This window comes from Diadema antillarum, unplaced genomic scaffold (assembly GCF_040938485.1).
Source record: "Diadema antillarum isolate AM-2024a unplaced genomic scaffold, OU_Dant_1.0 seq00001437_RagTag, whole genome shotgun sequence".
NCBI lineage: Eukaryota > Metazoa > Echinodermata > Echinoidea > Diadematoida > Diadematidae > Diadema > Diadema antillarum.
This window is the reverse complement of record NW_027272187.1, coordinates 32,740-58,466: the sequence shown is the minus strand read 5'-3', so window position 1 is coordinate 58,466 and position 25,727 is coordinate 32,740. Positions and strand designations below refer to the sequence as shown.

Sequence of the window (25,727 nt, the reverse complement as noted above, 5' to 3'; positions counted from 1 at the left end):
ACGGAATAAATAAAAAATAACTGAGCGAGAAAAAACAAAACAAAATGCTGCCAATCTAGGCTCTGGTTGATTGCACAGAGAGCATACGTATGGTCACTGAATTTTCTGAAGATATTAGGGTATACACAATTATGGCCTTTGAGGTTTCTGGTCTTGCAATTTTGCCTCACAAAATGCACAGCACTATGACACACACACGTTTAAATCAACTACAGAATTTAGAAAATCAGCTTTGATCTCGCAATTCTTTAAATCAAAGGAAAAACATACACTAATTAAAAGCATTCGGTATCATTTTGAGTAATCCTCTTAAACCACTGTGTCGAACAGGTGAGTACTGTCAAACTAGAAACATCCGTGGCATGACTGAAACTTTCCCAAATTGCCACTGGCATTCAATGCATTGTGTAGACAAAATCTTTGGCATTTATTTTCCTTTCATAAATCCTGGCTCCTCGTGAAAGTTTCATGCACGTGAAAATTTATGGTTTTACATTAAACTGACGGTGATCCAAGTCATCAGCCACTGTAATACAACAGCACAAACTTTGAAACAAACTGAGGGAAGATTTGACTGTATTTTTTTTTTTTTGTTACACCCTTCACGAATCTCACCATTTTCGCCCTGGTCATCTTCCTCCTCGTCCGACATGTCATCCCAGTTGTCTGCGACATCCTCCTCGGCGTCCACTGCGTTCTTGACATCGTCTTCTTTGGTCTCCGTGGTCTCGGCTTCCATGGAGACCGTTTCACTCGCCGTCTCTGCTACTTCACTGTTCACAGCACTCTCCTCCGCAGCTTCAGTAGCCTCTGTATCCACATTAGGAGGTCAAGGGCAATGTTAAATAGCATTTCCAGTTCTAAGAAATCTAAGCTCCATGGTCCTGCACGTAAGCAGTCTCCAGGATATATCGCTAATGCAGCGACAAAACCTCGTATCTTAAAAATGTCAAATGTTCAGGAGAGTGAAAAGACAAAGTCAGCACAAGCATTATAATAAATGCAGTCGCCTTTCCTTTGACATGCCATGGTGACTTTATTTTGCAATGTTAGAAAAAAATCATTTTGGACATCTTATAATACCAAGGCCACATTTGGGGGAGTGTTTCTCTATCAATGTAATCATCATTAGTCAGTTCAGTCAGCTGGGTTCAACAATGATAAACACTGAGCCACTAAGGTAAATAGCACGCAATGCAAGCAATTGTATGCCATCATAGGTTAAAATTTGATAATTTCTCCTCATGTACAGAATGATATGCAACAACAGCACAAAAAAATCTGTGGTGTAATGAAATGAAGAAAAAATGAAGAACTTTTCAAGTTAATGATGCTATGTCATTTTTTCCCTTTCTAAATCCTCTGCCAATTCTTCTATGGGATATGCTAAAGACATAGTAGCATGATGCACGGGTATCCAAACTGTAAAATTCAGAAACTTTCCTAAGTCATCAGAAACCGGTCACACTTTCGTCTTGCATGCACTGCATGATTCGCAAGATTGAATATCGTCAATATGATTGTGAATCCACTCCAAATGAAGTGTACACTTTAGGTCTCTTTTTGCTGACTCATACCTCAGTTTTATAACATAGGTAGTTGACGGTGTTTTGTAAAAGATATTGAAATTTAGCCAACAGGTATCAATTTATCACCAATGAACAATTTCTTTAACTATGGGGTCTTTAAATATGTCTTACCGACTGACTGGGTCCTGTTCTTGTTTTTCCTTTCCCTCTTCCCGTACACGACCCTCTTTGGTTTGCTCTCTTCGCTGGTCGCTTCCTTCATGGGGACCTCCACACCCTGTTCCCGCAGAGCGTTCAGCATGGCCTCTTTCCGTGCCTTGGCTTCTTTCTGGGCTTTGGTCAGGTACGTGCCTTCCTGCTTCATCCTCTCAACTCTTTCCTGTGTGCAGAGATTGGGCAACAGGGGAACGACTTACTGCAAAGGTTTGCTGTTTTGTCATGCACATGTTCGCTAATGACAAATGTGGCCCCCTGGGATTACCCTCTTTTATTCATGAACTCTTGACGGTAATGACTTACAAAATGAGAATGGCTTTATAACCTCTCGATCTAGACTTAGTAGAATTGTGAAAATAAACATGATTTCGTCACTGATCCTCCCTCCCCCCCCCCCCCCCCCAGAAAAAAGAGGGGAAACAAGAGAAAAAAGGCATCTGATGGATCAAACAAGGACATTTTGTGACCTTTGACTCAAATGAGCTAAACAAGAGCTGGGCAGTTGAAGGAGTTGGTTGCTTACTTCACTGTCACCTTTCAAAAACCACCGACCATTTCTTGCTTGATCAATTCACCTCAGTGTCACCAGTTTGGAATACTGCAGTGAACCAGGTTAATCAAAGGCTTTTTTGTGCAAGGCATTTTTGCCAAGGATTAGTTTCAATAAATGATAGGTTTGATTCTGAAGCCTGATAAAAGTTATAATTCTGAAGTGAGGTTCTTGAAAGGGAGATGCCTGCAGTGACCACTGCATAGAAGAGGGAGGTCACCATTTTGCAAACAAACCTTTTTCTTGAGTTTAGCCTGGGCTTTCCTCTCCTGCTCCTTCCGAAGCTTCTCCAGCCTTTCCTCCTCGGCCTTCTCAGCAGCTTTCTGCTTAGCCTCCTCCTCAGCCTTCAATCTCTCCTCTTCCTCCTTCATCTTCTTCAGCGCCTCCTGCATAGCCTTCAGCTGGCCTGGTGGAGCAAGCCAGACAAAGAACATGGGGGCACTTCATGAAGCGTTTTGGTTGGACGTTTTTTCTGACAAACTGTTATAAGCTACCAATATCCTTGCATCTCATTGGCTGAGACCAACTTTGTCTGACCAATTTGTCAGATAAATGCCTAATGAAATGCCCATGATGTGCACGTACACATCCCAGGGTGCCACAAACCCACTTGCCTGCTTGCCCAGGGACACTAAAACCCAATGTCAGGCAAGTGAAATCTACGTGCACGAAGTTGTGTCAAGTTTGTTTGTTTGTCTGTTTGTTTGTTTGTTTGTTTGTTTGTTTGTTTATTTGTTTGTTTGTTTGTTTTTGCCACAATGGCTATATTTGCAGGTGAAAGAAATATCTTTGGTCACATTTTGCATATATGGTACAAGGTGTGGACGCCTGAGCTTTCTAGGCTGTGTAACCTCTAGCAAGTTGTGTATCATAGCAATAAACTAGAGTCAATAGTGCTCTACATATATTTCACTCGGTGCATTGGTAAATTTAGAAAAGAGATTGGCAAGCCCTCAACATGGAAGCACTGTGGTAGTGTATATAGGGTACTGGATTCCTAAACCAGAAAATTTCGAGAGAAAATCACACCCCATATATAAATTCTTGGATGATATGTCTGACACAAAGTGTCTCTCGTTTAGATGATCAACTGACTGTACAGTGTACTAGTCAGCTATTAATGTCTTCCTTTGGTTATGGCAGGTGCATAATCCTTTCATGGGCATGTTTCAATACCCTTTGAGTGCTGCAATCTGATAGCTTGATTCATATTATATCAACATTTCACTTCATTGATTCCATGTATCAGTTTTATGATTATTAAGGGTGTTTATCACTGGTAAACTTTTCGTTTTATGCCTCAATTAACCATACAGATACTTATAACTGTTCAAGAGCTTATAAAATGTGAAAATGAAGAAGAGCTGGGAAAAAAAATGACAGGAAATACATCAGCATGTCAACTTTCAAAAAGGACTTACATCATAGTTAATACTCTGACAGCATGTTAACAGATTGAACATAAGAGCATCACAGGGATATTCAAAAGAAGACACAAAGAGGCAGAGCAATCCTGACTGGGCTTCATTTGCAGATTGGGAAAGGTGTATGGAAACTAATTGTCAAAGAATAGGGATTACTTTATCCCCTTAATACCTATTGTGTCACCATGGGCTTCCTGTTGGACTGAGGCACATTGCTACACTTGAGTGGGCTTGTTAATACTTACAACTACGTCATGTTTAGATGGATTACAGAATGCTGATGTAAAAAATTGACAACAGGGTTCAGAATTCCCCAGAATCCCAGCGACAAGATCATTTGAGGCGCATTCCTACCTTTGTTTGGTTTCCGCTTCTTTTCATCATCCTCTCCTTTCGCTCCCTTCTTGCCTTTCTTTTTCTTCTTTCCGGTCTCTTCCTCAGCTTCCCCTTCCTCACCAGCTCCACCTTCTCCTGGAAGAGAGTAGAACATGTAACCAAGGTAACAACTTAAAACAATAGATTTCGTCGTGTGCGTACATCTCAGAATGTATATCAATCACCTTTGTCAGAGCTTTATGCAACAACGTCAGCAGACCAACAGATAATTCTGGGCCCTGTTTTATGAAGAGTTAAAATTGATTATATAGTTGATTTCACCTGTAAGTCTATGTCAGCCTGTGTAGTAAGGCCATATAAAATTGATTTTATCTTTTGATAAAACGCGGCCCTGGACCGTTACAATCACCAAGCAGACATTTGTGACAACTGTCACATTCTACAGGGGGAAAAGGGAGGAGGAAATGATTCCTTCTGCACTGACAAGTCTGAAAATCAAACAGTTATCCTCATTCTTCTATCTTAATTGCATATAAATAATAGAATATCTCCAAACAGATTTCAAAACACTCCAGAAGAAATATATATTGTAAGAAAGCTACTAATCATATGAACACAGTTTTGAAAAGAGAGAGGAAAAAAATGGCTTTGAAATTTAGATGCAGTGTCACATGCAAGAATTAGATATTCCAAAACAATAGACCAATTTAAACATCCGAGTACCATGCATAATGAGAAACAAAAGAACTGTTGAATTTCAAAACAGTCACTGACTTAAATTCAAGACTGGAGGTAGTCCAGATATGATGATCTCTAACATTTTTTTTTTTTTTTTTTTAGCTGCTTTCAAATTTCTTGCTAGCCCCATCATCTCATCTTTTGCTTTCTTGACTTAATCAATGGGGTAACACAATCAAATCTCCCACCTCATTTTCTTGTGTTTATGGCACACTCTTTTTTTCAACTCAAGTACTTGAGAAAATGTGAAAATTTGGGGATGCATTTTACACACTAAAACAAGAAGATGTATTTAAGTATTGAGCCATAGTCGATAAAAATGGCAGCGGTGACATGACATTTGCTCCTACGACAACCACAGAGTCTTTTCTCCAAGGACATAGGTTAGGTTTAGGGTTGTGTACTAGGGTTTTACGTTGGTTTGATGTGAGGATTAGGATTAGGTTGAGGGCTATGTTTGTGGGTAGAAAAGTATGTTTGGCTTAGCGTGCAGATATTTCCTAGGAGCAATTGTCGCAGGTGAGAAAATGTCACGGAATCGGCTAAGCATCTACCACTTGTAGCACCCATCAAATTCTCACTTCATTTGAGCATACCTGGTTTTGCAGCCTCCGTTACATCCTCCTTCATACTCTCTGTCTTCTCTTCCTTCTCCTTCTCCTGCTGGTCCTTTCCCCCGCTCTCGGCAGACTTTGCCTGCTCCTTCTGCTTCTTCCTCTTCGCCTCCTCCCGCTGGGCTTCTTTCTTCTTCCGCTCTCGCTCCTTCTTCTCGGCCTTCTTCTGTGCCGCCGTCTTCATGGTCGGCCCAGCATCCTCCGCCTCCTCATCATCTACTGCATCCTGCAATTCCAACAAGGGAAACAGTTGCTCCAGAATACAGAAAACAGGAGGAAATAAGGAAAAATTTTAGCCATCCTCCCCCTCCTTTTTTTAACAAAAACTCACATATCTGGTATCCCTAGAAATGCCAAAGGACATATACTGATGCCAAACAATATCATCCTTGTCCTGAATTTGTTTTGAAGTTTACTTTTACCATTGGACTATTCATGATTTCAAGCAGTTTGAATGAAAAAAAATAAATAATTGAGCCATTTAACAGTTTGAGTGAACGGGGTAGTTGTACACTCCTGTTGATACTTCTTTTTTTATTCTAAATCAAACTATTGCATACAAATGCTGTATTTCTGCATGCTTGTCAACACTTAATCTTCAAAGCCAATTTTTCTCAAAATCGTGTTGGTCTATTGACTCTTACCTTACTGGGTCTGCAGTAGGACTTAAACAATTATGTGTTGTTGTTTTTTTTTTCATAGAAAGCATGTTAAATCATGTACACTGTATACGCCGAATATTTCGCGGTTTTTATTTTTGCAAATTTCGCAAGTCAGGTGCTATTCGCGAAATTAAAGACACGCGAAAATATTGATTCTGATCCCGATGTGAATGTGACGTACACATATACATTTCTCCGTTCACTTCAGTACTCCACAATCACAAATTCAACCACTCGCAAAATTGTCGGGAAGTCCCGATTCGCGAAAATTTAAACTCGCTAAATATATGGCGTATACAGTATTATAGTGAGCATCTGCAGAAATAGGAAATCACTGCAAGCAGTGCATCAATGATCGGCAACTCTATCAGGCTTTTTGTGGTAACAGGTCATACATGTATCCCACCTTCTTGCTCTTATCACTCTGGGCAGTTTGGTCCTGCTTTGGCTCTGGATCAGCCTTGGGCGTCTCCTTGGCAGAGGGGGGTTCCCCTGGGGCTGCCTCTTTGCCCCCCTCCTCGTTGCCTTTCTCCTTCTTCTTGCCCTTGCCCCCGCCCCCGTCTTTCCCAGCCGCCTCAATGGCAGCCACCTCGGCCAGGAGTTCATCTTCGTCACTGCACAGACAAGGAGGAACGTTACAAAATTGGGATAGGGGAATTGCTTGTCACTTGGTTTTGTTGGCCAGACTCTAATAAAGATTATGATGATCATGATACAACTACTCTTGTTTCACTTATTACTGCTAAAACTACTACTACTACTACTACTACTACTACTACTACTACTACTACTACTACTACTACTACTACTATGTGTACTACTACTACTACTACGTGTACTACTACTACTACTACTACTACTACTGCTACTACTACTACTCAACTATCTATGACAATAGCAATCATAACAATGATGATGATGATACTACTTATACTTCTACTCCCATAATAATCATAAGATACACAACAGCATATATAATAATAACACTAAGAATCATAGTTCTCTATCAACTAAACATAATACCATGGAGTCAACCCTGCACCAATGGCATGATCACCCCATTCCCTATCCAGCATCCAAGTTAGACAGCAAAGTCCTGTTTAAAACATGCTACTCATTTACACAAATTCCTGCCTAGAGAGACGCATTGTTGATATGGTGTCTCATTCAACAACACAAGTACAAATGCACCTCAGCAGAGTTTGAACCGTGAACTACCAAACATAGGGTACACACTTCAATAGTTAATTACATCTTCATGGCACTACATGTCATTGCAGGAGGCTACTTTTGTAGATTTAGTTCATAATACATGAAATGTGGTATTGTAATGAAAATGCCCTATTCACACAGATGCTAAGATACAATGTAGGCTAACATTGGGGTGCATGAACAGGGGGAGGCGCCTTTTATGCATTACACAAATTTGGTGAACTTTGAATAAAAGCACTTAATGAGTTTTGAAGGATGGTTGGTGATATTAGTTCCCTTTATATATTGGATATGCACGTTTTATAAAGAGGACATCACCAACATTGATCACTGTAGTAAACAAATAGCAGAACTGCTTCATATCACCCTGTTGGCAGACCCATCATTTTGGCAGTACAAAAAGATAATGATGATAAACATGACACATATGTTCATTTTCCACATGAGCACAGATGAAAGTCAAACATTCCCACTGGAGGGCCAAATCTGCAGATGAAGTGCATGATTGACCATATTCTTTACAGAAACTCTTTTAAGTTGTCTGGGCCTAAGCATCAAACTTATCACTGGTTTAAGTCAAATTATCTTCTTTAAAATCGGAAAGCTGCTTTACTTACAAGTCTTTTCTTCCTTTCTTGCCACCTTTCTGTAAAGACAAGCAACAAGAGGGAAGGAAAAGGGAGAGACAGGGGGACAGAAGGGGGTATAAGGGGAGGGAAAGAGGTGAGGGGATGAAAATCATAAATAAGGTAACAATAAACATATCACAGATTTTTTGGACACAGTGTTTTGTTCCTCTGAGACAGCAAGTGGCATACAGGAAGTCTTAGATGGTTACTTTCATATATGCATAAGGCCAAGTAAAAAAAAAAAGAAAAGAAAAAGGTGGTTTCAACAGAGAGCAGTAAACAACAAAACAATCCCCAGTTATCCTGCTCATGACCCATAAATGATGTCATGTTCCTGCACATACTCTTAGATATACAGATGTAATTATGTCAATGTGATGGTAAAAAAATCCTACAAGTTGGTCCTTTCGTGTTCCAAACATAATCAATTCAGAGAGCTCAGCTAGAAGCATCACAAGTACGATCATCGAGTATGACATGCATTTTTGCACAGAACACTCTGCTACATGATGATACTCCAAAATTCAGAGTCACACCTTATTCATTTGTCTGCCTTGTTGCAGACCTTTTCCGAATCATATCAATCCTGCTCTTCACTATGGCTCTCAGTCAAATAAACTGCCTTTTTTGCACAAATTCTTTGCAAGGTGAGATGAGACTTTGCTAGAAATTTTCTGCAACAACTTCAAATAGAGCAGATATGCTGAAGTTGGAGGTTTTAAATGACCAACAAATAAATGACCTAATCAATTAATAACAATAACAATAACAATGATAATAACAATAATAACAATAATAATAATAATTGTTATTATTATTATTATTACAATTATAATATTGATTATGTGAATAATAATAATAATAATAATAATAATAATAATAATAATAATAATAATAATAATAATAATAATAATAATAATATATAATAATAATAATAATAATAATAATAATAATAATAATAATAATAATAATAATAATAATAATGTGCCTGATCGAGTGCAAACGCTCCAAAAAGCAGCATTGCTGGGGACGGAGCGAATCCTGAGAAAAGTACTAGACAATAATAACTACAAATAAAGCAATTCATGTCTCTATCTTGGTAAGGATTCTACCACCTTCTTCTTTCCAGCAGGCTGCTGAGCAGGTTCTGCACTTGGGGCAGGAGGTTCCTGGGCAGTCTGCCCTCCAGCAGACTCCAGCTCAAGGGCAGCAAAATCCTCCAGCAGATCATCCTCATTCCTGGGAAAGAAAATTGTAAAATGTCAGAAAAGGGGCTTATGATCTTTAACCACAAAACAAACAAACAAACAAAACAAAACAGATACGAGCAGAAACTGCTTGAGATATGCAAGAATGACTGCAGGCATAAAAATATGGATGAGGATGGAACAAATGGGTACATGGGTTTATTGAGAGAATGTATGCAGCTATAAATACATGGATATCTCTTGCACATAGAAATGTTAGCTACAAGAGAAGGGGGCTACATGAAAACAACACAGCTTCAATAATCATTTATATGTTCTTATTCTGTTACATGTACATTCAAAGTTATTTTTCTTATGTGTGCAATTTTGAAACAAGTATTTTCAAACACTATTACACTATGAGATGCAAAAATGCACACTCAATAACAGCTCAAATTGTAAACTTTAGTCTTTGAACAGAAAACTAAATTATCACCATAAAAATGATTGCTGACAGCTTTACAACACAAACATTAAAATGAAGTTTCATTTCTTTCTGCCAGTTCAGTAGGTACTCTGATTGCACACTTGCATACAATTCAATTCTGCACAAAAATGCTGAATCACTCATAATTTTTTCACCTGTAGTTTTCCTCAAGCACTGGTGTCAGTTCACTGTTTTCATCCAAAACTACTCCTCATCAGGGTTAACTACACGTACACTGTCCTGTGCAAGAAATTATTGCTACACTGCATCTGCATTTCATGCATACAGTTTAAGGAATCATGAAATGTTCACTTACAGCTTGTTTTTCCTGCCTTTGCCCTTTTCTTTACCCTGGAAAAGGCAAAACAAACAACAACAAAAGAGTATGATTCAATAACATTCTTTACAGTACACAGAATTTGAGATGTCAATGCAGGCAAAATTCACTGGGTGTGACTTTGCAGCCACACACTCACTGATGACTAAGAATCAATCACATTACAGGCGCAGTGGATCCGATCATTGCCCTGGACAGGAGGGGATGCCCCATTTGCTGAAGAGTGGTTTCATTTATAAATGTTCATCTTGACACAAGAGTGAAGCATCCGTGATAGAGAACACATTCATATGGCTCACTTTATATTTCAAAAGCAAAACAGAGCAATGATTCACAAAACATCAACTTTTTAAAGATAATAAAAAGTTTTGGTACCTCAAAAGCTTCCCTGAATTTCCTTGTCTTGGTTTGTGTTTCGGGTTAAAGTACGTTGTCTGTGAGAATTACTCGCCCCAAAGTGCTCTCATGTCTTAGTAATCATGCAATAATGGTTTCATACCAGAGCCGACGCTGACCAGCGTCGATAAATATTGTACGAAACCACTGACTGCGACCAGCAGCGTGCAGCCCATTGTACGCATAGCTAACTGCGACCAGCAGCCCCATACGCAGAGCGTAATGGGGCTTCGCATTGTAGCATTCAGGATCATGACAGATTTAGTATCGCGGGTAAATGTCAACTTAAAATCCAAAAATTTCTTCGATTTGAAGACTTACCAATTAAGTTGAAGTATTGAAAACAGGCTTCGAACAACGTTTGGTTCTGCCAATAGTCCCTTTCTGTTCGAATTGATGACTGAATGTGACTCGGTCGAGAGGACCTTGGGAGAGCTACATACACTGGATACTATGGCCAGCGCATGCGCACACAAACATCTTATCCGTTCATGGATTTGACATTTGTGTGCGGGCTGCATATGATGTGTTCGCAGGCACTGGCTGTAGTATTCAGTGTACTGTACGTAGCTCTCCTAAGGTCCTGTCGACCGAGTCACATTCAGTCATCAATTCGAACAGAAAGGGACTATAGGCAGAACCAAACGTTGCCCGAAGCCTGTTTTCAATACTTCAACTTAATTGGTAAGTCTTCAAATTGAAGAATTTATGGGATTTGAAGTTGACATTTACCCTGCGATACTAAATCTGTCATGATCCTGAATGCTACAATGCGAAGCCCGATTACGCTATGCGTATGGGACTGCTGGTCGCTATGCGTATGGGGCTGCTGGTCGCAGTTAATTGCATGATTACTAAGACATGAGAGCACTTTGGGGCGAGTAAGTCTCACAGTGTTAGTTATATGAAAGGTACTTTAACCTGAAACACAAACTAAGGCAAGGAAATTCAAGGACACTTTTGAGGTACCAAAACTTTTTATTATCTTTAAAACATATTAACATTGAATCTGATTTTTACTCATCATTTGGATCTTTTTTTTTTCTCCAGACAGGAAGTGATTGTTTTTCTAGCCTTTCATTACACAACTTACACGTACACTACAATGTACAGTTGTACATGTATGTAGGTTATCAACTGCCTGCAACACAAATTTCATCTGAAGATCGCCTACAATCTACTGTATAATACAATTTGGGGGGATAAATGGTAACATCTGCATCAAATTGTTATTACAATGTACATGGGCAATAGCACAATATAAGAGTGTAACAGTTCTCAAAGTAGATTTTTATTAAAGGGATGATATAGTATTGGCGGAGATGAGAATTGGGCTTTTAATCCTTTTGCGAGACACCTAGAAACCTCTAATGAAAAACTACAGAGCATACCATTCTAAGGGGAATTCAAAGGTTATTTGATAACAATCAGTTTTGGAATGGCTGAGACATCCAAAAACAAAGTACATGTAAAACAAAGCAATTGTACGTTAGTCCCACCTTTTATTAGGTTTTCTCTGTTTTGGGTATCACTGCCATTTCAAAACCAATTTTTATCAAATTAACTTTGAATTTCTATTGGAATTACATGCTCTTTTACATTTCGTAAGTGGTTTCTTATTATCTCACGCAAAAGTGTGAGTTAGGTCTCAACCAAAACTATACAATCCCTTTAAACTTCTACTGTGTACCACTCTCTTAAAGACTATTCTATTCAAAGTTGTGTTTCCCTTTACGCTACATGGGATGTGAGACTGGTGGATCATACCTTCTTTGGCCCTGAGATCTCAGCACCTGGCTCCTCGGCCATCTCTTCCAATGCACCATTCTCTTCATTTCTACACAAAATGGCAATCGATAAAAAGAAAAAAAAATGTGTCAGTGTGCAAGGTCCAAAGCAAACCTTCATTCTTCTTGACAAACTTATAAACACACCAAAATGGGTTAAGATGCGATCATGCTTGTGCCTCCAAGATACCCAATATTGCAGCACTAAATATTGGGATTTCTTTTGTTGTTTTGCTTTTCAAAAAGGATTTTATCTACCATCTTCTTGTTACAGAAGAAAATTGTTGAATACCACACCTGTGAAGTTATGCAATAAAACAAATGGTAAAAATCAGTGTCATCAATATGTTTATTACAGATGTACATGGAACTGAACTGATCCAAAAGAATACCATGGGTATTTGTATAATCCTCCCATGAGAATATAAAGACAGAAAATATTCTATATATGGATACAGTATATGGATGTGTAGATATCTCTAGATCAATTTGTTTTCACAGGATTTGTAGAATTAATACAGTTGTCTGTGACAGTGTGATTGACCGTATGTATCCATACTCATCTGACAAGTAGATGTTCTACACATCCTCAGTATGATTTACAAAATATCTAAAAATACTTATTTAAAAAAAATGTACATATGTGACCGTGCATCACAAAATGAACAAAAAGTCTCACACACTGATTTTGCGTGAGGACTGAAAATAAGTGAATGGGTCAACCTAGCCGATCTTGACTTTTTCATATTTTCTGAAAGAGCAAGTCTTCTTTTACATTCTGCTAAAATTTGGGATCATAAAACGGGCAGGAAAGTGTGTTTTTTAGCAGTTTATCTCGAACATTTTCGGTAGAATAGTGTCATTAGGTGTGTCCTTAGAGTCCCCTCTTCATTTCTGAAAAACCTTGTACACACTCTTCACTTTCAACTCTAATAACTTTTGAAAGGATAATGCTACTGCCTTGAAAGTTGGCATTGATTCTGGACAGAATGTGTTAATGAGGCATGCTTAATATCAGTTTAATCATATAATCCCTTCATTGTTGTTACTCTGGTGGATTACTTCCTGTTTTTTTGTCCCATTCATCGCACAGCCAGCGTGGTTAGGTAAAGATTAAGCACTTGAATAGACACTCTACTTCAGAGCCTCTTTTCTCAGTTCACACTTTTCCCGAGTTTGTGCTTTCTGTCCAATATTTAGATAGGTAAGGAGAGTCCATTTGATTTGAGTTATACATCATTTTAAAGCTTAAAGTCTGCTCTTTCAGAATATGGTCTTAACTAAAAATTCATGTCTGGTAACTTTCTGTTTGTTTTGTGATGCTGGGTCACATATATCATTCAGGGCCAGAGCAGCTCTCAACTTTGACCGAAAGATCGGTCTGTATCTGTCCGTCGGGGAATGTTCCGCAGAGACTGCGTCTGGCTTCACGGATCCCCTCCGTATACAGACCGAAGTCAATGATTGCGGCTCCTGTGTGGAGCAGTCGCGCACAGATCAAACGTTACGATAAACTAAATTTCAGACAGCTTTTTTACATTCAAACAAGTTTGACATGACATGACACATTATGCAGCAATATTTGGGATAAATTTCTCAATTGTGCAATCGAAATACTCACATAAACTCGGTAAAAACGCAGACATTTTATCGATATCGCAACATCGCCGTTCGCAAGGTGTAAGTCGCCATCTTGAATCTGTAAGCCAATCACATGCGAGGTACGTGTTTTAGTAAAACAAACACGTAGAAACTACCTCGCATGTGATTGGCTAATAGATTCATAGTGTGTGTTTCTGCAGTTTGAACGTAACGACGCGACAGGCTGTGTTTTACGTTGAAAATTCTACTAAAATTTTGGATTATTCATTAATCTGGTGAGTTTAATGTATTCTTAAAAAGCTAATTTCACTATACAAGCTTAAATTTGCCGACCTAGGGCCGTGAATTAGACGCAATCGAGAAGGGTGAGGTACCTCACCCAATTTTCCATAGAGACAGTGGTTAAGAACATCCACACAGCAATGGGTACTGCAAACCTTCCATCTGTCTACGGAGGACAGCGTTAATGGCAAAATGTAAAAAGAGTCCTCCGGCAGACAGACGGATCTTTCTGTCTACTCTCAACTTAGACAGAAAGATCCATCTGTCCGGAGGAGTCTTTCATTTTTTTGACGTTATATCGTTCTCCTCCTCCGGAGAGGATCCGTGAAGCCAGACGCAGTCTCTGCGGAACATACATGCCCGACGACCAGATACAGACCAATCTTTCAGTCAACTCTCAACTCTACCTCCATGAAACTTGTCAGAGGTGAGGTGTAAATTACCTGTTCAAGTAGTGTGATAGTGGTATTGATACTCGCCACTGCACTGAACTCGTGTAACTTTAGATATTTTCTCACACTTTTATAAGCCAAAATTTGATATGGCGTCCATTTCTATTTTAAAGCCAAGGGTCTTTCTTAGCAACCCAGCATGGCCATGGGCAGTGAGACAAGTTCATATGATGAGATGAATCCAAGTGTCAAATGGGCGAGTTTGTTAACTACATGTAGATCTACGTTGTATAGGGCCTACCCTTCGGCCGGAAGAAAATCTCGAAGTCATAAACAATTACCAGTAGGCCTACTCTTACGAAAGTATGCCCTAATGGTCATGGTAAATGCTAATAAAAACTGAAGCTGTATTCCTTTAGGCCTAATTTAACTTAATTTATTATAAATAGGCCTATATAGACTATTTATATACATTTTTGTGTCAACGTGCCACTTTGCACTTTGTCTTGTGACTTGTCAAGAATTACAAGGTCAAGAGCTGGTGAAATATGGTGGAGCATTTGAAGCATTAAATTAACTTTACGTAGCCTATAGACCTAGATTAGGTACCTGGATGTCATGGGTACTTCTAACGTTAATCGAATGAAGAGATAGAAACTCTAGTCTAGGGCCTAATGGTTAGACAGCATTTCTACATGTCCACTAATGCAGATGCAACATACGCAAGCATGAATGACTGAGGAAACAAGAACTTGGGGCTTCTTTATCCAGGCAGATAATGATAGAGGTGTCTAAATGCAAGCGCTGAATAAAAACTTACGAATTCAAATGAGCGTCCTGTTTACTCTTTCCTTTCTTCGATTTACCCATTTCCGTACTATTGCGTTAACAGCTGTCTGATGTGGTTAGAACTGGTCATCGGGCACGGATTGAACTTCATTCGTGGATCGTGTGCTTTTGCCCAGTAGCGTACTGTGTGGAAGTGCCTACAGTATATCATCGCACAGCAAGCATTTTGAACGCATGCATGGCACTAGCAGCCCCGTGCATGCATGTACACTTTGCTCCCTCCTCGTACAACATGCATCATGCACACCGTGAATCCGCCGTGAATGGGAAATAGAGTGGTTCGTGTCACACGACGTCCATACGGCAGTGCCAGGGCATTCTCGGCACTCACCTTGCACAAGTACAACGAACGTACACCGCGTGTACTGTGCTGTAAAGCCAAAGTAGGCCTAGTAGTATATTTATTTCGCAATTTTTTGCTTGCATTGCACTCACATTTCGTAATGTGCATAGCTGTGTATCATTGCGAAATGTGCAGTATTTTCAGGAAGAGCGAAATATCTGTGCAATGATTTCTCAACACCCAATTCCGAAAACTGTGATAAAAATGCACTCACAAGACACTGAATTTTTTTCCGTTTGTTTGTTTATTTCCAATTCTTATTACATATGTATAGACCTACTTCACAGAAAAATACAATAAAATTCTTAAGAGGTATAGTCCTCACTATACGCGGACTGGGATGTACATGAAACGGAAACTTACTCCTTGCATATGGTGTCACTGTTATGATTTTTCTTGTCTCTTGCTCGAGGAACATCACAAAGAAACTGCATCTATACAGGTCTACTATTTTTCTGATGGCCTCAAAGAGTCCGCAAACCCTAGCCTGCATAAAGAAAATAGCACTGTTAAGTTATCGAAGGTAATTCAGAAATCAATGAGTCTGTGAGGACATAGTTCCATTGAAATCATCAATATTTGGCTCATACTCTAGGCCTATATAGGCCTAAAAAGTATTAAAAACAAGAAAAATTAGAGAACTTCACTTGGTGTTAGCGCAAAATATCAAGAGTGATTTATAAAGTCATTTTGATTGACACACCGAAAATCAGCCAAAACGTTTCCAAGCATTCAAGTCTTGTCTGTAAAGTGAGAACCAGTAAAAATAACAATACAGAATTCTCAAGGCCAAACTAGTGCTTTAATCACCAAACCGTGATTGTACCAAGTCACTGCCAGCTATAGTATACATGGGGGGGGGGGGGGGGGGTGCTGTCAGACAAACAAATTAATGTGCTACCAGGGAGGTGAGCTCTCACCTCCCTGGTGCTACCCACCCGCGTCCAAAAACCTCAAAAATCTCTTCTTTAAAAATTTTTGTGCCAATGAGTCCAATGTGCACATTTTTTTCTCTCTCTTTTTTAATCAATGTGGCACGCAAAGGGTTTATGGCGTAAAGGGCACGTCAAAATATCATCCCTAGATGGCGTCACACCGGGTAAAATTGGGCTCACGTTATGACGGCGTCACCAGGGGCATCATGTAAGTGTATATGTCCCCCCCCAAAAAAAAATACAACGGGGTCCTATGCAATGATATCTTTAAAAATATTGCAACAATCTAAATACAAATTCAGGGTATGAAGCAATAACTCATTGCCCACATCTTACAGAAAACCCCATTCGATTTGCTTCAGTGGTCAAAGAGAAATGAGGAATTTTGTAGAGGATGTCGGGAATCTCATTTGTCCAAGTTCTGTCTATTGTTCACCCGCAAAATCATCGAAGTACTAAACTTGGAAAAATCAGACTCATGACACGCTTTACAACAATCTACATTTCTCTGTGACCGCTTAACCAAATTGAATGGGGTTTTCTGCAAAATAGAGCTAAGATGTTATATTTTAAGACCCTGAAGTAGCACTTAGACAGGTGGATCATTTTGGATGTGCGCTGCAAAAACATCGGTGTTAGATTTAACACCATGTGTGTTAAATCTAACAGCGATCAAGTGTCAATAGAGTACCACACCCACATCGCAGGTGTATAGAAAGTATACTACGTATGTTGTGATGGTGTTGAAAAGTGTTCACCTGGCACTTCGTGGTGTTAATTTGACACTGTAGCTGGTGATATTTTTGACACTGCGCTGATGTTAATTCAACAATGACGCGGCATGGTGTTGAATTGATATTGCTGGTGTTAATGTCAACGGTATAACACCCGTCCAGCTTCAATATGAGACCACACCAACTGGTGTTACTATGGTGTATAAATTGTGTTCACAAAAATCAACAAGAATAGCGACTAAGAAACTATTCAAAAACAATTTTATATTTTTTAAATGACACCCGGAGGTGTTAATCTAACACAATAAATGAGCACCGGAAATTTAACACCAGCTCGGTGTTTCATATTTAACACCGGACTTTTTGCAGTGTATAACTGCCCTATAAACGATAAACCCCAGCGCATGGCGACAATTTCGCGTGTTGTTTAAGTCGCGATTCAACAATGATTCGCGAAATTCGCGAAAATTAGACCCTCACGAAAATAACAGCTTATACAATGATTTTCAAGGAAAACATCGACGTGACCTTTTTTTTCCAGGGGGGGGGGGGGGACGGGCGTAATGTATAGAAAGCGACCCCTCCCCTCCCAGCTGTCACAAGAGCTATCTGTGTAAATCGTACCACACAAAATGGTTGCCTATTAGTAGCTTTTATCAAATGAGTTATTATAGGCTATCATAGGAAGTGTGACGTCAGGATATTCTAAAATATCGCAAGTTCGTAAAATCATGAGACCAGGTCAAACGATTTCACAGAGGAGCGCTATTTTGGAAAATTCTGACGTCACACATGAAGTGGTGGAATTATTTTAAGTCACGTGAGCAATTCTTGGCCAATATTTTGACAAAATGTTATTACTTATTTGTTTATTTATTTTGAAAAGGCAAACAAAACAAGATTCTGAACATCAGCCCACACTTAACAAACATATCGGAGCAATTTCTTGGAAGAAGACTCTTTTATAGCATTTCTAGATGTAGGCCTTTTAATTCTTGAAGAATCTCCTCCTTTACAGGTTTCACGAAAAACTACCTTCTTGTCTTTGTATGATATATTATGATATATAATTATATGCATTAATATATCATGTACATGACACGTTTTATATTATGTGTGTGGAGGGGCCGGGCAATCTAGGTGTGGTCTTCAACAATGACCGGTGTTTTATTTCCAAATTTCATCGATTACGGCGACGAAGTAACTGTGGACTAAGGATTTATGATGATTAAAGTGTTGTATGAATAAGATATTAACAAAATGAAACAAAATTGATATTGAACATGGGATGTGCTGTTGTAACGAAAACAAAGAAATAGACAATATTTGTAATTTTGTTCGTATATTTGTTTGAATTTATGTTTATTTGTTTGTTTGTTTGTTTGTTTGTTTGTTTGTTTGTTTGCTTGTTTGTTTGTTTGTTTGTTGAGCGATTGGATGGTTTTTATGGGTGGGATGAGTATAGGCGCTGTGGTGTAGTGGCTACGACTCTAGAAGTCGACATGGAGGTCACGAATTCGAGTCCTACCGGATGCCTGGTGCTCCCTTTGACTAGATTTTGTCATCCATTCCGTGATGTCCCTCTCGACCCAGAAGCATAATAATGGCTATAATCACCTGGTAACGGTAGCATGGTAATGGCAGAGCCCTTTTGAAGAACAATGCTTACACTAAACGGGCTATATACCTTGGGGAGAGGACCTGATCAAAGGCTGTGTCGTGTACATACAGGTCTCATAATGTTTCTTTTTTTTGTCCGATTAAGTTAATTTACCTTGTTTCGATAAAATTTAGCTTTCACACAACATTTTCAGGAATTTGTCGGAATGTATGATATTCTAGCAATTTTCTATTGTTATTGTTGTTATTGGTGGTGGTGGTGGTGATGGTGGTAGTGGTGGTGGTGGTGGTGGTGGTGGTGGTGTGTGTGTGTGTGTGTGTGTGTGTGTGTGTGTTTACGAGGTCGCATCGTTACGACATCGATGTGTGAAGGCGGACAGAATGCAGTGGTGTGATCCCTTGTACCCCGATCGAGCTCGGGAAGAGTCGCAACCGGGATTGTGGCCTTCTCAAACTTGTCGGAAGCAACGCCAGAGTCGTCATCTACCTCAACGGCATCGGGACAAACAGCTCGCATTATTGTCGTCACAAATCCGTGGGTTATACACTTGTTTGTTTATTCTGTGTCCATTTCTCCCTCCCCCGCTTTTTTTTTTAATTAAAACGGAGGCGGCGTTCATTCCTTCATCTCTTTTGTGGAGAGACAACTATAAAAAAGTGATCAAACCCGTTTGGGAGGTTAAGTGCGATGTGAGATGCGGTGCGCTATTGGTGTGTTTCAGGTATCGCTAAACAATGATTTCGTGATTTCGGCGCCGGAGGAATGCAGGCAAGAACGTGGTAAGTTTGACATCTTCATCAGATACTAAAATTGTTCATTTCACTTGGTATTTTGTTGGTATTTCGTTGGTATTTATTTGTGCCATGAGTTTAGGAGGTGAAAAAAAAGTGAGGTGCACACATGCAAATTATAATGTGCAGTATGTGCAACACGAAACATTTACTTCAGTCAGAGTAACGTTAGCCACAGCAGCTGTACGACAAGTGTTGTCTGCTGATGATATACGGCTGGCTGCTGAGGATGACCAAACAAGAGACGAACGGTAACGTCCCAATGCAATATGGTAGCCCCAAGCATGAAAGCTATCCGAATGCACTGTCGTAAATTTGAAGCACAGTTTCTCATGTCAGTGTTAATATACGATTCATTTTGTTCTTCTTCATTATTTTTATATACTTATGTATAATCAAGTTGTCTGTATAGAATTATTGTCATTGATCTCTACCTGCATATGTATCTATCTATCTATCTATCTATCTATCTATCTATCTATCTATATCTATCTATCTATCTATCTATCTATCTATCTATCTATCAACTACCTTGTGTGTCTACAGCCAGAAAAATTATATTCATGTTAACTCAATTCTGTCTATTACTACTTTGCTCCATTTTGATATACTCAGATGCTTTCTATAGTCTTGTTCAGATGATATGCGCTTCTGAAGTGCGTGCACCCCTTACACAATTACTTTTTCATTGTAGGGAAAAGAACCACCAAGGCTATTAGAAAACTATATCTCTCTGGAGGAAAATAGTGATTGAAAAGCCAGACAAGGATATTGTGCTCAAGTTAGATACTCGTCCTGAATCGAGTGGAAGTGAATTAACGTTTGACCACAACGATTTATTAATGATTCACCATAAATAATTCATAACGTCATATGATGATTTAGTGTAAATCGATTCTTCACACATTGACAGTAGAGTTGCCAAAACGAATGCGCGAAAACTTACACATTCAACAGTAAGGGATAATAATGACGTAATATCATCATTGTTACAATCATCATTGCCACAGTCACTGTGTCTGTGAATTTAATCATACACTACTTTCTTCTTCTTCTTCTTCTTCTTCTTCTTCTTTTTGATAATATTATCATTATCAGTGGCGGATCCGGAGGGGGGCGTAACCGGCGCACGCTCCCTTTATTTTTTGCTAAAAAAAAAAAAAATAAGAAGAAAAAAATGAAATGAAACCCGGAAGTGGCACCAGATTTATTAGTTGCGCTCCCCTTTACAGAATTCCTGGATCCGCCCCTGATTATCATCATCATAGTGATATCTGTTTCTGTCATAATGATGATTGTGGTATACTTTATCCCTGGTAGATATAGTATACACAGTTGCAGTAGTAGTAGAAGTATGTAGTAGTAGTAGTAGTAGTAGTAGTAGTAGTAGTAGTAGTAGTAGTAGTAGTAGTATAGTAGTAGTAGTATAGTAGTAGTAGTAGTAGTAGTACCATAATCAGTCAACATTTTTATTATCACAGAAAATGTACTATGCATCGTCTTAATTGCCCTATTGGCACTGATTGGACAGGAACAAGGTATATGAGCCGTAGATTTTTATATTTGTCGAGCTAATTTGATTTTAAAAAGAAAAACGAGATGTCTTAATTTTTCAATAACAAAAAAAAACTAGACTTGGAATTTGTCAAGACTGACAAATTAGGTGATCCGATTTGTTTTAATCGATGATTCGAGTCCTGATCGCAATAGGCATGACCATATAGGTTTCATCTGTGTTTAGAGACATTGGCCGTGTGATGTTTGGATTCCCATTTAGAAAAGAGAGTCAGGTCTGCCATCTTTGGTACCAAATTCGGTATACACTATAACGAAGATACAGAATGAAGTATATTTGACCATTGACCCAACTTTGCGCAGCCAAGATGGCATCTGAGCAAAAAGTGGTTATTTTGTGAAATGATTCTTGTAACATGGTCTTTGCGTGTGGAAAATACGGGAAAGATAGGACATGTATTCACCAAGATACAGGTTGAAACATTTATGACCTTTGACCCTAATTTACATACCCAAGATGGTGTCTGATCAAGTAGTTGTTATTTTATGAAATAAAGTACGTGACATGACCTAAACATGTGCAAAATATGGGCGTGATAGGGGCTGGTTTTTTTAACTTATTGCAAAGAAAGTGGCATAAAGAAAGAAATATCTCAATACATCGAAGATAAGTATAATTTCAACCAAGTTTTTTGACGTGATATCGGCGCCGTATGAAAAAATGGAGGGTATAGTCGCGATAGCCCAAAGTCTGAGCTACAACATATTAAAATCTGGGAGAAATTCACGAAAGAGTAAGTGAGCTAGTGTTCGATAAAGACCGTCATGTCAATTTTCATTTCCAGAAAAATTCCCTCCCGTAGAGATAACACGTAAACTGGTTAAATTTGACAAGGTTACATTATATCTATTTTCACGAGGTGAAGACATCATCCGATTAAAACTTTGATTGAACAAAACTTAAAGAGTATTACATTGGCTACAACATACTGAAATCTGGAAGAAATTCACCGAAGGGTAATTGAGCTAGTCGTCGATAAAGACAATCATGTCAATTTTCACATCTAGACAAATTCCCTCCCATAGAGATAACACGTCATAATGAAGATAAAGAAAGAAGTACATATGACCTTTGACCCTACTTTGCACAGACAAGATGGCGTCTGAGCAAAAAGTAGTTACTTTGTGAAATGATTCTTGTAACATGGTCTTTAAGTATGCAAAATATGGGAAAGATAAGACATGTATTCACCAAGATACAGGATGAAACATTTTTGACCTTTGACCCTAATTTACATACCCAAGAAGGTACCCGATCAAGTAGTTGTTATTTTATGAAATAATGTACGTGACATAAACTAAACATGTGCAAAATATTGGGCTGATAGAGCTTGTTTTTCTTGAGTTATTGCAAAGAAAGTTGCAGAAAGAAAGGAATATGAAAATACATGGAAGATAAGCTTTAATTTCAACCAAGTTTTTGGGCATGATGCCGACTCCGTATGAAAAAACAAAGGGCACATTTACGATAGCCCAAAGTCTCAGCTACAACATACTAAAATATGGGAGAAATTCACCGAAGCATAAGTGAGCTAGTGCTCGATAAAGATAGTCATGTCAGTTTTCATTTCCAGAAAAACTGCACTCCCATAGAGATAACACGTAAACTGGTCAAATTTAACAATGTTACTTTTAATCCCTTTTTACGAGGTGATGCCGTCATCCAATCAAATTGTTGTTATTATATATCTGAAAGACCATTTAATAAGCTACAACATATTGAAATTTGGACGAAAATCAACTAAAGAATAAGTGAGATATGCTTGAATGAACTTGAAATTTGATGACGTCATTTTGAAAATTTACTTTTTTAACTTTATTAAGAAATTTGATATATTTTAATCATTTTTCCAGCATTGCCAACCCATGAAATGACATGTACAACTCATCAGCTTTCAGAATATGTAAAAAAAAATGGGGGGTCACCGTCCATCCTGACGAGTAAAATTGGATTTAAAATTGGCAGTTTTTTGGCATTGTTGCACTGTATATCGCCATTGACGCGCGCGCGGAATTTCAACTTTGACGGACCCGTATGACGTCATCTTGAGTCGGATTGACTTGAAACTTGGTAGAAATATTCCTTGACATTTCACACATCCGATCAAAGTGAAAAAACGGGAAATTTTCATTGCATATGAGCTGTGCGTGCGTATATGTGCGCGCGCGTACGCGTCCGTCCGATTTTTTCAATTTTTCAAAAAATGCTCCAAATGGTCTGAAACGTATGCAAAAAAAATTTGAGCTTGATTGGAGCATACAAATATTTCAACGCGCGCGTACGCGCACGTCTTTACGATGCGAGGAATTTTGAAAATATGGGTAGAATTCCCTTGAATTGAAATTTATGTGACGTAAATTTCATTGAGAAATTCCACTCCATTAATGAGATATGATTGAAAATGTGTTTTCATATAATGACGTCATAGTGACGTCACGGTCGACTGATCACTACGATTTTACTTGACATGTCGTCTTTGGGACATGATACACATATGGTATAAGTTTGACATTCATAGGCAATGCACTTTCTGAGCTCATCTCTACACAACTTTTGCGGAGAAATAAAGAAGAAGAAGAAGAAGAAGAAGAAGAACAAAGAATCAGTACAGATACAGAAGGTGATCCGAGAGGATTCTCGGATCACCTAAAAAAGATTTTTTTTTCCGTGCTTTGTTGCCAATCAAACATTTTAGCTCTTCCAAGCTTTGGAACTGTACTGTGCATAACACTGAGGAGAAATAATTAAGAGAACAATTATTTTGAGGTATATCATTTAATGTATCCTTATTCTTAAAGTATTATTGATATTATAATTTATGCTTGATATTTGATTTGTAATTTACCTTGGTATTTTACTGGAGACCATGACGTATCAAAGAGAAAAAAATACATGAAATACCTATAATTTATATTCACGAGTATACATTATCTTTTTCTTCCACATGCATTCCTCTTGAAACCATGTTTATTGGTACACCTATATCCTGTTCTGTTCTCTTTGTCGATACATGGCAATGCATGAGAGTAATATCATTATGGTCAGTGGAAATCTCTTGTAACTTTGGTTACGCAGGAGTGTCGGGGTCATCCCACGAGATACGCCACTGCCCAGGAGTCATAAAGCCCACGAGTTCGACATTGAAACAAGTCCATGAGTCGTACAGCTCACGAGTCGTACAGCCCATGAGTTCCACACTAGGCAAATAAAGCCCATGAGTTCGACAATAGGTAAATAAAGCCCATGAGTTCGACACTAGGTAAAAACAGCCCATGAGTTCGACAGATACATCACGAGGCCTAATGTGTCGGTCTCGTGGGCCTTTTTTGCTTAGAGTCGAACTCATGGGCTGTATGACTGGTGGGCTGTATGACTCGTGGGTGTCGGTCTCGTGACGTGCACCCATAATGTCGAGGCCACAAATGCTCGCGTACATACTGACAACTCAACCACGTAGCAAGGCACCTTTACTTGCCATCATCGTCCAGTGCATCTGTTTCTCTTCACATTTTCATTCACACAATAACTGAAATGCAGGACAACTATAATGTTCACGGAAATTCTCGTTAAAAGGACTACTAACGAAAAAGTAAGGATAAGAGGCGCTTCATCTAAATCAGAAAAAAAAGAAAATTGACGAATTTTGATCTATCCTCATGATTTACAGTATAGCAGTAATATTCGACTCATGTGCAAAATGCTTGAAGAGACAATGATGTCACTGTAACTCTCCCGTTGTAAATTTCAGGTTTGTGGTCCATACGTGGCTTATACTGTAACCCACTTTTCCCATACAACATTACACTACAATGATTTGATGCGAAACCAACAATTCAAATTGATTTGTTGGTTGTTGTTTTTTTATTTCATGATAGTACAAATTGAAAGTTATCGTAAGATTTGTCTACAGTCATGGGGAAACTTGTCAAGTAATTATGATATCATCATCTTTACTAATATGCATAGCACCGAAACATTCGAAATTTTGAAATCCCATGATTTTCTTCTACTGTGTCTGATTCTAACAAAACGTCTACCACTCTGTTTGCTTGTTCCTGTTTTACTCGGTTTAAGTCAACTTTAATACGGAGTGGAATTCCACTTGCAATTCATGTAACCACTCTGCCTCCACTCTATAACTGTAAAAGAAAAAGAAAAGTGAGGAGAAGAAAAGGGAGAGAGGAGGAGCAGGTCGGGAAGAGGGCGGAGAAGTGAGATTTCAAATGAGAACCAGATTCGTGAGTATGCATCTAATTAGTTTATTACACCTTCGGCTGTTTTACGGCTGGTAACATGCTACTCTCTCTCTCCCCCCTCCCTTGCTCTATCTGTCTGTCTATTCCACCCCCTATATTCCTGCCTTCCGTCCCTCTCCATCAATTTTCCCTCCCACGTTCCCCCGCCCCTCTTTCTCTCTCCCATCTGCCGACATATCGCTATTTGAAAGCCGACAACCGCCTTCCATTCACAGTGTGTCCTGCCGAGCCTTCCAGGAGTG

The 25,727-nt window shown here is 38.9% G+C and overlaps 1 pseudogene; it reads right to left on the bottom strand.

Moving 5' to 3' along the window:
* The window catches only part of LOC139709467 (eukaryotic translation initiation factor 5B-like), a 31,012-nt pseudogene extending 15,677 nt beyond the window's left edge, over positions 1 to 15,335 (bottom strand).
* Positions 15,336 to 25,727: the final 10,392 nt, after the last annotated feature.